Source organism: Hemiscyllium ocellatum, chromosome 10 (genome assembly GCF_020745735.1).
Source record: "Hemiscyllium ocellatum isolate sHemOce1 chromosome 10, sHemOce1.pat.X.cur, whole genome shotgun sequence".
In the NCBI taxonomy this organism is placed as follows: Eukaryota; Metazoa; Chordata; class Chondrichthyes; order Orectolobiformes; family Hemiscylliidae; genus Hemiscyllium; species Hemiscyllium ocellatum.
Window position 1 is genome coordinate 39,748,148 of NC_083410.1, and position 13,728 is coordinate 39,761,875.

A 13,728-nucleotide genomic window follows, 5' to 3' on the forward strand; every position below is an offset into this window, starting at 1 on the left:
AATAATGAGGAGCATAGATGAGATGAATGACAAGTGTCTTTTCCCGAAGATGGGGTGGTAACTAGCCAGATTGGATTTGTCTGGCTTTTTGTGTACATGACACACCTCGGCAATTTTTCATTTTATCGGCTAGATGCCAGTTTTGTAACCGTACTGGAAGAGCTTCTTTGGGGAGCAGCGAGTTCCGAAGCAGAAGTCTTCTGTACTGTTGCCAGGAAATGGTCAGTGCCTGTAGCCTTTGCATTATCCAGTGTCTCTAACTGTGTCTTGATATCACGTGGAATGAATCGAATTGGTGTAAGAATGGTATTTATAATGCTGGGGACCATTGGAGGAGGCCGAGATGGATTATCCACTTGACACTTCTGACTGAAGACTGCTACTTTAGCTTTATCTTTTGCACTGATGTGCTGGGCTCTTCCATTGTTGGGAATGGCGATATTTGTGGAATTCCTCATCCAGTGATTTATTCAATTGTCCATAACAATTCACGATTGAATGTGACAGAATTGCAGAGCTTAGTTCTGATCTTAGATTTGACTTAGATTACTTACAGTGTGGAAACAGGCCCTTCAGCCCAACAAGTCCACACCGACCCGCCGAAGCGCAACCCACCCATACCCCTACATTTACCCCTTACTACTGCCAATTCACCTGACCTGCACATCTTTGGACTGTGGGAGGAAACCGGAGCACCCGGAGGAAACCCACGCAGACACGGGGAGAACATACAAACTCCACACAGACAGTCGCCTGAGGCGGGAATTGAACCCAGGTCCCTGGTGCTGTGAGGCAGCAGTGCTAACCACTGTGCCACCGTGCCCCCAATCTGTTGATTGGGGGATTGCATAGCTTAGTTCTGATCTGTTGATTGGGGGATTGCATAGCTTAGTTCTGATCTGTTGATTGGGGGATTGCATAGCTTTGTCTATCACTTGCTGCTTATGATTTTTGATACTGTTTGGTTGCTGCACCAGGTTAACACCTCTTTTCAGATAAACCTGGTGCTGCTCTTGGCATGCCCTCCTGCATTATCCATTGAACCAGGATTGATCCCCTGGCTTGATGGTTATGGTTGACTGGGAAATATGCTGGGTCTTGCAGTTGTGGATTGTGCTACTATTGATGGCCCACAGCACTTCATGGATACCCAGGTCGAGTTGCTAGATATGTTCTAAGTCTGTCCCATTTTAGCATGATGATGGTGCCACGTGACATGATTGAGGATATTCTCAATGTGAAGGCAGGATTTCGTCTGCATAAGGACTGTGTGGTGGTCACACTTGGACTGTCATGGACGGATGCATCTAAGCTGGCAGACTGGTAAGGATAAAGTCAAGTATGTTTTCCCCTCTTGTTGGTTCCTTCACCACCTACCGCAAACCCAGTCTAGCAGCTATGTCTTTTAGGATCAGACAAGCTCGATCAGTAGTACTGCTGCTGAACCATTCTTGTTGGTGGACACTGAAATCCCTCACCCAGAGTACGTTTTGTGCCCTTGTCGCCCTCAGTGCTTCCTCCAAGGATTGTTCAATATGGAGGAATACTGACTCATCAGCTAAAGGAGGATGATACATGGAAATCAGCAGGAGATTTCTTTGCCCATGTTTAACCTGTTGCCATGAGACTTAATGGGATCCAGAGACAATGTTGAGGATTCCCAGGGCAACTTCCTCTCGACTATATACCACTGTATTGCTACCTCTGCTGTATCTGTCCTGCCAGTGGAACAGGACATACCCAGGGATGTTGATTGTGGTGTCTAGAACCTTGTCTATAAGATATGATTAGTTAGTAAGGAGCACTTTGCAGGATGTTCAGGGCTGTTTCTCCCTTTGTCTTTTTCACTGCCGAGGTCAATGCCAGGTGGTCTGTCCAATATCATTTCTTTATAGAGTCATAGATCATATAGCATGGAAACAGACTTTTTGGTCCATCCAGTCCATGCTGACCATTTTTCCAATCTAAACTAGTGCCACCTGCCTGTGCTTGGCTCATAACCGTCCAAACTTTTCCTCTTCAATGTCTCTTAAACATTGTAACTGTACTGCATCCACTACTCTTTTTTTCTGGCTATTTTTTCCACACATGAACTACTCTCTTAAAAAAAAGTTGTCCCTCGTCCTTTTTCCTCTCACCTTAAAAATATACCCCCTAGTTTTGAACTCCCCCATCCGAGGGAAAAGACAGTTGTCATTCACCGCATGATTTTATAAACCTCAATAAGATCAACCCTGAATCTCTTAATAATAAGAATGGCAATTTAGTTTCAAGTCAGGATAGTGTGTGACTTAGATGGGAAATTACATGTGATGGAAGACCTGTGCATCTGCTGACTTTGGCCTTCTGAATAGGTTATGTGTTTTTAAGGTACTTTTGGAAGAGTCTTGGTGTGTTGCTGCAATGATTTGTGTTGATGGTACATACTCTTGTGATTGTGTGCATCAGCATTGAAGGGAGGTGCCAATCCAAGCTTCAAATCCTCACTTTTTCCAGCCCGATTCCTGCTGCCATTACTGTCCATCTTCAACATGGACCCATAACGCGAGTCTTAGTCCCTGATCCCTCAGTTCTGAGCCCTGCTATTACTGACAGTATTGACATTACTGATTTCCCAATTCCTGACTGAATCTAATCCCCAAATTCACTGAGGTTAGCACTAGGCTGTTGTATCTGTTGATGGACTGTCTACATATAAGCTGCATTACATTGATGTCTGCTATATGGTTCCAAGTCACCTCTTAACAACATTGTTCTAGTACCCTCTTCATACTCAAAAATAGGCACACCCAAATTTCTGTGTCTCCCAAGTTGAACTCAAAATACTGTAACTGGTAGGTTGGAGGTCAAACTGAGCATCTTATTGCTGGGAACAGCTAAGGATGGAATTTGTTTTAATCACTATATGCAGGTCCATGCTTGTATATCTTCCCAACTCTTTCCTGCTGATGTGGACTGACAACTATTGTTTAGCAATTTATCAGACTGATTTAGATTATTATCAAAGTTAAATTTTAGCTGAAAATATACAGTTGGAGTTTCGTTGGAATGAACTGTCACGTTGATGCAGAAATTTGCCTTTTCAGCAATTGTGGCACCTGCTGGCAACACATTGAATTTCTTTGGAGTCCAGCCAATATTTTTATATAAAAGAGGAACTGGATAGGTCTTAAGAGACTGGGGGTGAAATTGAATATGGATGGTGGTAGCAAATTGATTGCCCAGTTTTCCTTCTCCCTTCTCAGCAGGAAGTCAGAATAATCATTGGACTTGAAACGTGAACTCTTTTTCATACCACAGAAGCTGCCACACCTGCTTAATTTCTCCGACATTTTAATTTCAGATCCCCAGCATTCAGAGTATTTTGCTTTTATGTGAAACATTTCATCAGTTCAGTTTGTCAGTAAAAGAGAATCCTGATTAGCCCCCTCCCCAATATAATTGACCTGGATTTGAAGCTGGTTCTTTGTCTCTTTCAGATGGTTATGTTTTCCAGGTGGAATGGGGAGTGTGCTCAAGATCATGCAGGCTGGATGGTCCTTCATTTCTCAAGTGGTTCTATGTCTGAATTCTAGTTAGACTTTTGCTCCCTTACACCCAAATCTGAGGCCTTCCTGATCAAGGGCTTATGCCTGAAAGGTCGATTCTTCTGCTCCTAGGATGTTGCCTGACCTGCTGTGCTTTTCCAGCACCACACTCTCAACCCTGATCTCCAGCATCTGCAGTCCTCACTTTCTCCTAACCTTCCTGACCAATCAGTGGATAAATTCTGTCAACTACTGAAAAATGTTGACACTAGGGGCAATTTCTCCAAGGACTGCTTTATTTTTCAGGGGAAAAAAAATAAATGAATAGCTTTGCAAGGTTCCCAGAAACCCTGAAGACAACCTGGCTGGCTTTGGCCATTCCTGTGTTCAGCAGAAATCCCTGGCTGCAATTCCAGGCACGATGTTTCGCGCCTCCCAGAAATGCACGTTATTGCCATGAAAATGTTGGCCACCTGTTCTTCCTCTTGGTAAACTAGAGCACCAAGAGCAACGAGCCTTGCGGCCACAGGCTGGGAAATGTTGCAACGTGTTGGGAGAAGAGGCAAGGCTTGGGCACCTTTCACTTCCCGCTTTGCGAGAGGAGAGCCCTCACTCGATTATCCCGGCGGTGGAGGATCATTATTATTATTATTGTTATTTCAGTTGTTGCTTGACCGTCAATACAGACAGCCCGCGAGGAGGGCCAGCTGCACACACACACACACACACACACGGAGTCCCCGGGACCCGGGCACTGAGGAGGCTCGAGCTGCCTGTCGCGCGCAGACAACCCTGAGCGCGTCGGAAGGAGCGGCCGCCTCCCGACGACATGGGGAGGAGGGTGGGACGGTGAGAGAGAGAGAGAGAAAACTTTGCGAGAGCGGGCACGATATTCTGCTAAACATGGCCGCACGGTCTTATCTGTTCAGGGGATGCCATGCACAGGACTGTACCGGGCCAAAGTGTCGCGCCTAAGCGGAGTCAGGGGAGGGCAACCGTCCCCCCAATTTCTTGCAAAACATCAGCTCGTTTGGAGAAATAGCAATTTATTTTTAAAAAGTGCAGACGCAACTCTGCTCTCCTGTCAGGGGGCGATTTTTCTTTTCGCTGCGCTGCAGGAGGGGGCGAAAGATTTAAGTGCAAAGAGGTAGGTGCAAATTAAAAAAGCGTTTTTGCAATTTTTAAAATTGTCGCTGGAAGTTTCGTTCCCTCCCCCCGCCCGCAAACTCCCGGTATGCAGTGAGGGAGAGGCCTTCCATGCACTATTGCTGGTTGCATTGGTTTAGAAGTACAATCAGGATGGGTGGGGGAGAGGCTGCAGTTACCTGAGTGATTGACAGATCTGCTGCTGTGTCCAGAAACATTCCGACGGACGGACTATGCGCTGACCACTTGCCCAGGAAGGGGCAGTTAACTGACGACCCTCTCCTTTTGGGACCACTGGTAGGGGTGCATTTTTTTTTAGTTTGAACCCTGCTTAGTAATTTGCAAAGTGAGAGTGTCCTGTATGTGACAGTGAAGAACGTCATTTTTGTAGGATAGTTGATTTTTTTTCCCTACCCCATCCCATTTGTCTTTTTACTGAGGTATTTGTTGCACTTAAAGAAGGGGCGGGAGTTAGTGTGGACGGATTTCATTGGAGTTTAAAGCAGAAGTTCGGTCCTCCAACTTGTCACAGCGTTTTTTTTTATATTGTTGGGTTGCCTTCTGAATGGGTGTGAATATTTTACGTTAAATACGAATGACTGACACCCATGAACTCTGTAGTTGAGCACACCATTCCCGTCTGATAGGACGGACACGTGAAATGCATTTCGTATTGTTTGGGTGAGGCGAACGTAGGTGTACAATAAAGTCATTGTTCACTCGATTGCGACATTGACCAAACTGCATCTTAGTAGAATTCATTTGCAAAGAAGTCTGCGCTAAACCTGAAGATGACCCTGTACTAAGGGTAAAAAGAAGAGAATGCAAATTGCTTACACTTAATTACACTCTATCTATAGACATTCCAATTTTTAAAAAAAATCAGGTTTTATCGGATTAAAATCTCTGCAAACAAATGTCGAACCAGACATAAATATTTCAGTTTTCCTGTGTATATTTTAAAGTGCGAGTGTGTAATAATGTTTGATATTTTTGTTCTGCTGGGAAACATTCACAATTTTCCATATTTTTGTTACCTGTTTCAGGGAACATGCATGTGAGGCAATCACAGTGTTGCAGAAACTCAGCAGGTCTGATGTCATACTGGACTCAAAATACTAACTGTCTCTATTTCCACAAGCACTGCTAAACCTGAGTTTCTGCTTTTTCTGTTTGTTTTAGACTTGGAGCATACAGTGTTTTGTCTTTATTAAAAGGAATGAGAGATTGAGTTAATAAAACAAAGAACTGCACATGTTGGCAATCTGAAACAATAACAGAAAATGCTGGATAAAACTCATCAGGGCAAGCAGAATTTGTGGAGAGAAAGCAGAATTTATGTTTCAGCTCCACTGATGCTACTTCAGAACACCAAGATATTGGGTTACTTGTTAAGAAGGAACATGGGATCAAATATAGGCTATTCAGTCCCTGAAACCTCTCAGATATTAATTTAGTTTATACTTATGTGTTTCAAGTTAAGTGAATTTGCTTGTCTATGTTATGACTCCATTTCGTGCATTTGCCAATGGAAAATCTTAATTGGTGTAGCTGATGTCACACTTGAATTGCATAAGCTTTAAGTTATAGGGCGGCACGGTGGCACAGTGGTTAGCTCTGCTGCCTCACAGCGCCAGGGACCTGGGTTCAATTCCCACCTCAGGCGACTGACTGTGTGGAGTTTGCACGTTCTCCCCGTGTCTGCGTGGGTTTCCTCCGGGTGCTCCGGTTTCCTCCCACAGTCCAAAGATGTGCGGGTCAGGTGAATTGGTCATGCTAAATTGCCCCTAGTGTTAGGTAAGGGGTAAATGTAGGGGTATTGGTGGGTTGCGCTTCGGCGGGTCGGTGTGGACTTGTTGGGCTGAAGGGCCTGTTTCCACACTGTAAGTAATCTAATCTAATCTTTACTGTAACATAGAAAATTAGAAAATAGCAGCAGGAGTCAGGCATTTGCACCATTGAGCATATTCCATTACTTAGTTGGATCTTTGCTAATCATCTACATCAGTTTTCCCAAACTGACCTCATCATTAGATCATAAAACATAGGAGCATCCAGAGGCTATTTAGCACGATGCGTCTCGTGTGCAATTGAATAGGATCATAGCTCATCTGATTGTGGTTTAAACTTTATTTCTTTGCCTGCCTTCTCAGAATCCTTGACATTGTGAGAACAAAGTCTGGCTAAACTACATCTCCGTTTTATATGTATGCCACTAGAGAAAATAAGGTAGATGGACAGGAACTATCAACTTCTTTTTATCAGTGAGAGAGAATCTGACAATCATTCCCTTGCAGTTCACTGCCATTGCTATCAACGTTTTGGGTGGTTAATGTTGGATAGATTCTTAAATGCGCCAATGGGAAGTTTTCAGAGGAAGTCAGAGGTTAGGAATTTTTCAGGGGGAACTTACTTCCTGACTTCCCAAAGCCAGTCCAGAAATTTCAAGGTACAAGTCAGGAATATAATGGAATACTCTCCATTGATGTGGATGAATGCATTTCCGGTGACAATGAAGAAGCTCCATCTGGACTAAAGCAATGATTGACTGACACCCTCTTCACGCTGCTTCTAGCTGTTCAGAGTAGGAGTTGCGTCACTACAACAACTCATCAGGCCTCCCTCAGCAGCAGCTTCCAAACCTATGACTTCTGTCACCTGGAGGGAGAAGAGCAGCAGATGCATGGGAATGCCACCACCTCCAGGTTCTCCTCCAACCCATGTAACTTTGGGACTTGGAAATATTTCTTGGTTTCATAAAAATCCTGCAACTCTCTTCCTAATTACCGTGTGTGTCTACAGTTGGGCAGCAGTGAATCAGGAAGTTGACTTATTACCACTTTAAGGGTAACTGAGGATAAGTGACAAATTGCTGGCAACACCCATATCACAAAAAACAAATATGAACAAAAAATCTTTAACACCTCAATTAACTGTTATTGAATACAGGCCTAATCTTTGTGATCACCTTTATGATTCGACCCTATATCATTCTGGTGAGTCTGTTTGACATTGTTCTCCATGAGGTGTAATAGCCAGTATTCTGGCTTTGGTACAGTATTCAGTGGCCCAGAAAGCAGGGGATCAGACTAAAATTCCTGGACGTGTAGAAGTGTCTGTGGTTACTGAAAGTTCTGCTTCTATTTACCTGTATTATATTGTAGAAGTATGGGTCACTTTACGTCCTTGCAAGAGCCATGATGATAAGTAATGTGCGAACCGTCATCCTTTCCCAGAGCGTGCATCTGAAAGGTGGAAGAAGCTGCATTCATGTAGTAGCTATTGTTATGACTATTTAAGTAGTCATTTGATTTGTGATAATGTAGGGAGTTGGTGTATGTTTCTATGACACACTGTTGCCTCCTTTAATCAGTATGTGCTTTATGTTTGAGTTAGCTGAGATATGGAATTTGAATCCTTTTTTTGACTAGATGAGATTACTTACAGTGTGGAAACAGGCCCTTTGGCCCAACAAGTCCACACCGACCTGCCGAAACTCAACCCACCCAGACCCATTTCCCGATATTTACCCCTTCACCCAATACTATAGGCAATTTAGCATGGCCAACACACCTAACCTGCACATTTTTGGACTATGAGAGGAAACTGGAGTACTCGGAGGAACCCACGTAAACACGGGGAGAATGTGCAAACTCCCCACAGACAACTGCCTGAGGTGGGAATTGAACCCGGGTTTCTGGCACTGTGAGGCAGCAGTGCTAGCCACTGTGCCACCATGCTTGCTTTACATTTTCCTCCCAGCATGTTTTTATAAGTATAATAGTTAGGTGAGGAAATATTGACTTCTGGCACAGCACTCCCACTGGTTATGGGATGTTGATGAGTTTTCTCTCAGTTCTGTTCTAGTTGTCATCTTAAGCCAGATCAAGGTTCAATCCTGATTATAGTATATTCATTTTAAAATGTACTTAGAATTGGCAAAGTGTTAACAGTTGTGTGCTAGTTTCATCAACTTGGGCGTCACAAATGAGGATTGTTGAATGAGCTGTTGGTTCTTTGCAAAAAAGTTTTGTATGTCAGGCCTGCTTTAAGTCAGCTTGAACATGATTGGTGGATAGAGTAAGAGGGATCATCTAATATTTTTGATTGCACAAATCAAGCTGTTACTGACAACTGCTGGTCCACTCTGACCTTTGATCGAACATGTACAGCCAAAGATGTACACCTGGCTACGTGGACAATAAACCAGTGAGTAATGCAATGAAAAGCTTAAAGCAGCTAAAATTAACTTTCAGACTAATGGAATGCCGGAATCTGCTCTTTGTTCCATGATTGTTGAAAACATTACACTCTCATTTTAACAAAAATGATTCTGAGTGCTTGAAGTTAACACATCTATCATTCTTTAAATATTTTCTAATATCTGAAGGAATATAACCATATGTATCTTGAAGTAACTGGAACAGAAATACTGTAGTTCCCTTGTGAAAGTGGACCTTGATGTTTCCCGGGAGTTGAAATTGACTTCAACAAATTTGTATTGTGGGTCCCAGTGGGAATATTCCAAATTTCACCAACTTAGTTGCACTTTGTGCGTGAATTATTAGTTCGTGGTTTTGTAACTCAGTATTCTGACATACTCATCATTACTCCCTGCCTCAATATTTGCTTCATGCCACTGATTTCTAATTCCTTCCCATGCACTTTATCAGCTTGAATCAGACTGCCGAATGCGAGAGATCATGTTGACCTGAATTGAGCTTGAAACCCACTTCCTGTCTATAACCACTTGCAGCATTTCCTACTTCCGCCTTTCTTCAGCCGCTGAGATCCTTATCCACTTCACCTTCAGACTTCATCAGATGACTATCCTTGCTGGCTTCATATCCTTCATCTCCCAGAAATCCCAACTTGTTCAGAACTCTGACCTGTATTACCTATCCCACATTTATTGGCATATTGTCATCACTCTGGTCTTGAGTGCTCTACATCAGCTTATTCTCTTTTTTTTTGTTCCCCCCTCCCCCATGTATCACTTTTGAAATTTCTGTACTCAGTTGCTACAGTTTCTCTTAACTCTGCTTCCTCTCAGTGTTCCTTTCGTTATGAAGTTGGGCCTTTTGTTGTCTTTTGCCCAGTGTGCAGTTGGCTCATTCCCCTTTGCATTTTACTTGGTGAAGGTCCTCCCAATTTAGGTGCCAGAAATTCTTATTCCGTTCTGTTCTTGCAGACAATTGACAACTGAGCCTCCGATCTCTAATTTTGTGGATACATAAGTCAGCTTCTATTAAGCTCCATTCACCTGTGATGGTTTTATATATGCCGGATATGTTATTCAGAGATATGAACTAGCTTCTGCAAAAAGTTGAGTTCTTTTAACCAGCACGTGGAGTTGTGCAGGTACTTGTGAGCTATTGCAGTTAGACGTGGTAACAAGGCCTCACCTTTCCAGATATCCTTGCCATTTGTTTGCCCTGGAAAATCTGTGTGGCTCAAAGTTTGCATCTGAAGCAAGGGCCAAAATGGCATGTGCACTCTGCCTGTCTGTCTCTTTCCATTTCCCAGGGCTGTTCTTCATCTTTTCTTTAGGGCTACTAATTGGCTTTAAGAAGTTCCTCATTGAATTCTAACCTGCTTGTTTTATTAGGTGCTACAGTTGTGCAATAACAGCATTCTCAGGAGCAAGATGCTGCCTGGATTGGAGGGCTTGTCTTAGGAAGAGAGGTGAGTTAGCTAGGGCTTTTAACACTGGAGCGAAGAAGGAAGACAGGTGACTTGATCGAGGTGTACCTGGTAATGAGAGGCACAAGTAGAGTAGATAGCCAGGGGCTTTTCCTCAGGGCAGAAAGGGCTATCACGAGGGGTCATAATTTTAAAGTGATTGGAAGAAGGTATAGGGGAGATTTCTTTACACAGAGAATGGTGGGTGTGTGGAATGCACTGCCAGTGGTGATAGTAGAGTCAGAGACATAAGGGACATATAAGTGACTGCTGGACAAGCACATGGATGGCAGTAAGTTGAGGAGTATGCAGGTTCGGTTGAACTTAGATTAAGATAAATGCTTGACGCAACATCATGGGCCAATGGGCCTGTAGTGTGCTGTCCTGTTCTGGTTCCATATATTGAGAACAGGGGTATTTGGACTTGAGTTAAAAAGTGTGGCGCTGGTAAAGCACAGCAGCAGCATTTGAAGAGGAGGAGAATTGACGTTTCAGGCATAAGCCCTTCATCAGGAATGTCGGGGGAGGGGAGGAGTGGTGATGATGGGGGAGAAAAGGTGGCTGGGAGGTTAATTGCAGTGGGGTGGGGCTGGGGGAAGGTGGCTTGGAAGGTGATAGGTTGAACAATATTCTCAATTGTCACTGCTCCTTTAAACTTAAAGCCACAATATCAGGAAAGCTTTAAATTCTGGGATTCACCAGTCTTTAAATTAGCACAAGGTAACGAGCATACATTAGCAATGAAAGTTCATTAAAAAAAAACTTACATAAGCCATCAACTAAGCATGTTTTCCACAGGAGAACCTTCTCATTTAATTAGTAGTCAATCACTGAGATGCCATATTAAATAAAACCCAACTACAGTGTGCTGTGATGTGAGATTGTTAGTTGCTTAGTTGCTTTAGGATTTGAAAAGCCGTTCATTCAAATCCTCGTTTGGGGCATAGGAAGAAAAAGAATTGGGGCCATCCTGACCTTAAATTTACCTGGACCATCTCTGACCCCTCCCTCTCCTTCCTGGACCTCTCCGTCTCCATTAATGACGACCAATTTGACACTGACATTTTTTACAAACCGACCGACTCTGACAGCTACCTGGATTACGCCTCTTCCCACCCTACCTCTTGCAAAAATGCCATCCCGTATTCCCAATTTCTCCGCCTCTGCCGTATTTGCTCCCAGGAGGACCAGTTCCACCATAGAAAACATCAGATGGCCTCCTTCTTTATAGACCACAATTTCCTTTCCCACATGGTTAAAGATGCCTTCCAACACATCTCGTCCACATCCCGCACCTCCACCCTCAGACCCCACCCCTCCAACCGTTAGAAGGACAGAACGCCCCTGGTGCTCACCTTCCACCCTACCAATCTTCGCATAAACCAAATCATCCGCCAACATTTCCGCCAAAAAGTCCCCACCACCAGGGATATATTTCCCTCCTCACCCCTTTCCGCCTTCCGCAAAGACCGCAAAGTTTGGAACTGAGTTGAGGTGGGAAAAGGGGAAATGAGGAAACTATTGAAGTCCACATTGATGCCCTGAGGTTGAAGTGTTCCTAGGTGGAAGATGAGGCGTTCTTCCTCCAGGCTTCGGGTCGTGAGGGAGCGGCAGTGAAGGAGACCCAGGACCTCCATGTCCTCGGCAGAGTAGGAGGGGGAGTTGAAATGGTGGGCCACAGGGCGGTGTGGTTGATTGGTGCGGGTGTCCCAGAGATGTTCCCTGAAGCGCTCTGCTAGGAGGCGTCCAGTCTCCCCAATGTAGAGGAGACTGCATCGGGAGCAACGGTAAATGATATTAGTGAATGTGCAGGTAAAAGTTTGGATGTGGAAGGCTCCTTTGGGGCCTTGGATGGAGGTGAGGGAAGAGGTGTGGGTGCAGGTTTTGCAAATCCTGTGGTGGCAGGGGAAGGTGCCAGGACGGGAAAGTGGGTTATTGGGGGCGTGGACCTGACCAGGTAGTCACTGCACAGAAAAAGGCCCTTTGGTGTATCTAGTCTGGTCCAGTCAAAAACAAGAACTTAACTGTTCTAAACTCATTTTTCAGCACTTGGTGCATACCTTGTGTACCTTGATGTTGCAAGTGTGCATCTAAATGCTTCTTAAATGTTCTGGGGGTTTGTCTCTACCGCTGTTACAGACAGAGTTCCAGATTCCTAACACAGTCTGCATGAGAAAATAAATTCGCCCCTTAGCTTAAATCTATGTCCCCAGGTCATTTTTTGACTTTGATTTATTTTTGCCATCATACTGTACAAAGTGCATCAGGGTACCAGAACAGATTGTAGAATATAGTGTTGGAGCTGCAGACAAGGTGCAGAGACAGAGAAAGTGAGATGTACTTTAACATTTGAGATGTTTGTTCAAAAGTTCTTCAGTCTGTTCAAACTTTTATATCTTCTGCCCAACAGAAGAGGATGGAAGCAACTAAGACTGAGGTGGGCATGGTCTACCAAGGGGAAAAGTTTATTCTCATGCATACTATCTGTACCCTTCATAATTTTATACATCTTAATCATGTCTCCTCTGCTTCGAGCCCAACAACCCCAGTCTATCCAGTTGTTCGCAACTGAAACTCGTCAGCTCAGGCAACATCCTGGTAAATCTACTCTGCATTCATTCCAGGGCAGTCAAGTCCCTCCTATCATATGGGCTCTGGAACTGCGCACTATCCAGAAAATATTTTCCTCCAATGTAACCTTCATGCACTTAAAGGCTTGGTCTCAGCAAATAAAAGCAAGTATCTCATATGCCTCCTTAAGCACTGTACAGGAATGCTTTTTAAATTTGTTGTCTGGTTGTGCATGTTGTTGACGAAGGCATCACTTATTGCCCCTCCCTAATAGCCTCTTGAGGACGCAGGGTAAAAACCATGACTGCAGATGCTAGAAATCTGATTTTGGATTAGTGGTGCTGGAAGAGCACAGCAGTTCAGGCAGCATCTGAGGAGCAGTAAAATTGATGTTTCAGGCAAAAGCCTTTGAGGATGCAGGCACAGTCTTGTTAGAAAGGGAATTGGGATTTTGAACCAGTAAAAATGAAGGGATAGTGGTACTGTTCCACGTAAGGATAGTGTGACTTAGCAAAAAAACGAAACAACCGTGAATGCTGGAAATCAGAAACTAAAACAGAAAAACTCTGCAGGTCTGGCAGCATCTGTTGAGAGAACTCCGAGTTAAAGTTTCAGATCCAGTCCCCTTCTTCTTAACTGACTTAGTGTTGATGGGTGGAGGAAAAATGGTGATGTAATATCCTTTGTATATCTTTACTATGTGGTTCGCCAAGACATTCAGAACTTGTAAGTGAGGTTTATCAGCAGTTGCAAAATAAAGAATTGGTTAGTTTTACTGAAGGTCAGTGTTTATGGCGTGTAA

At 43.9% G+C, this 13,728-nt stretch overlaps 1 protein-coding gene across 7 annotated transcripts in view; it reads left to right on the plus strand.

Annotated features, from left to right (window-relative positions):
• LOC132819732 (transcriptional-regulating factor 1) overlaps nucleotides 1-13,728 on the plus strand; it is a 278,026-nt gene that overhangs the window by 53,762 nt on the left and 210,536 nt on the right. For 3 of the 7 annotated variants that reach the window (XM_060831420.1, XM_060831424.1, XM_060831426.1), the window contains exon 1: nucleotides 4,299-4,674. The exons of 1 other annotated variant lie outside the window; for it this stretch is intronic. The gene's annotated coding sequence lies outside the window, so the exon portion shown is untranslated. Of the gene's footprint in view, nucleotides 1-4,297; nucleotides 4,675-4,902; nucleotides 4,971-13,728 lie in introns of those variants that run through there. 3 more of the 7 variants (XM_060831428.1, XM_060831427.1, XM_060831422.1) reach the window with 3 other exon arrangements.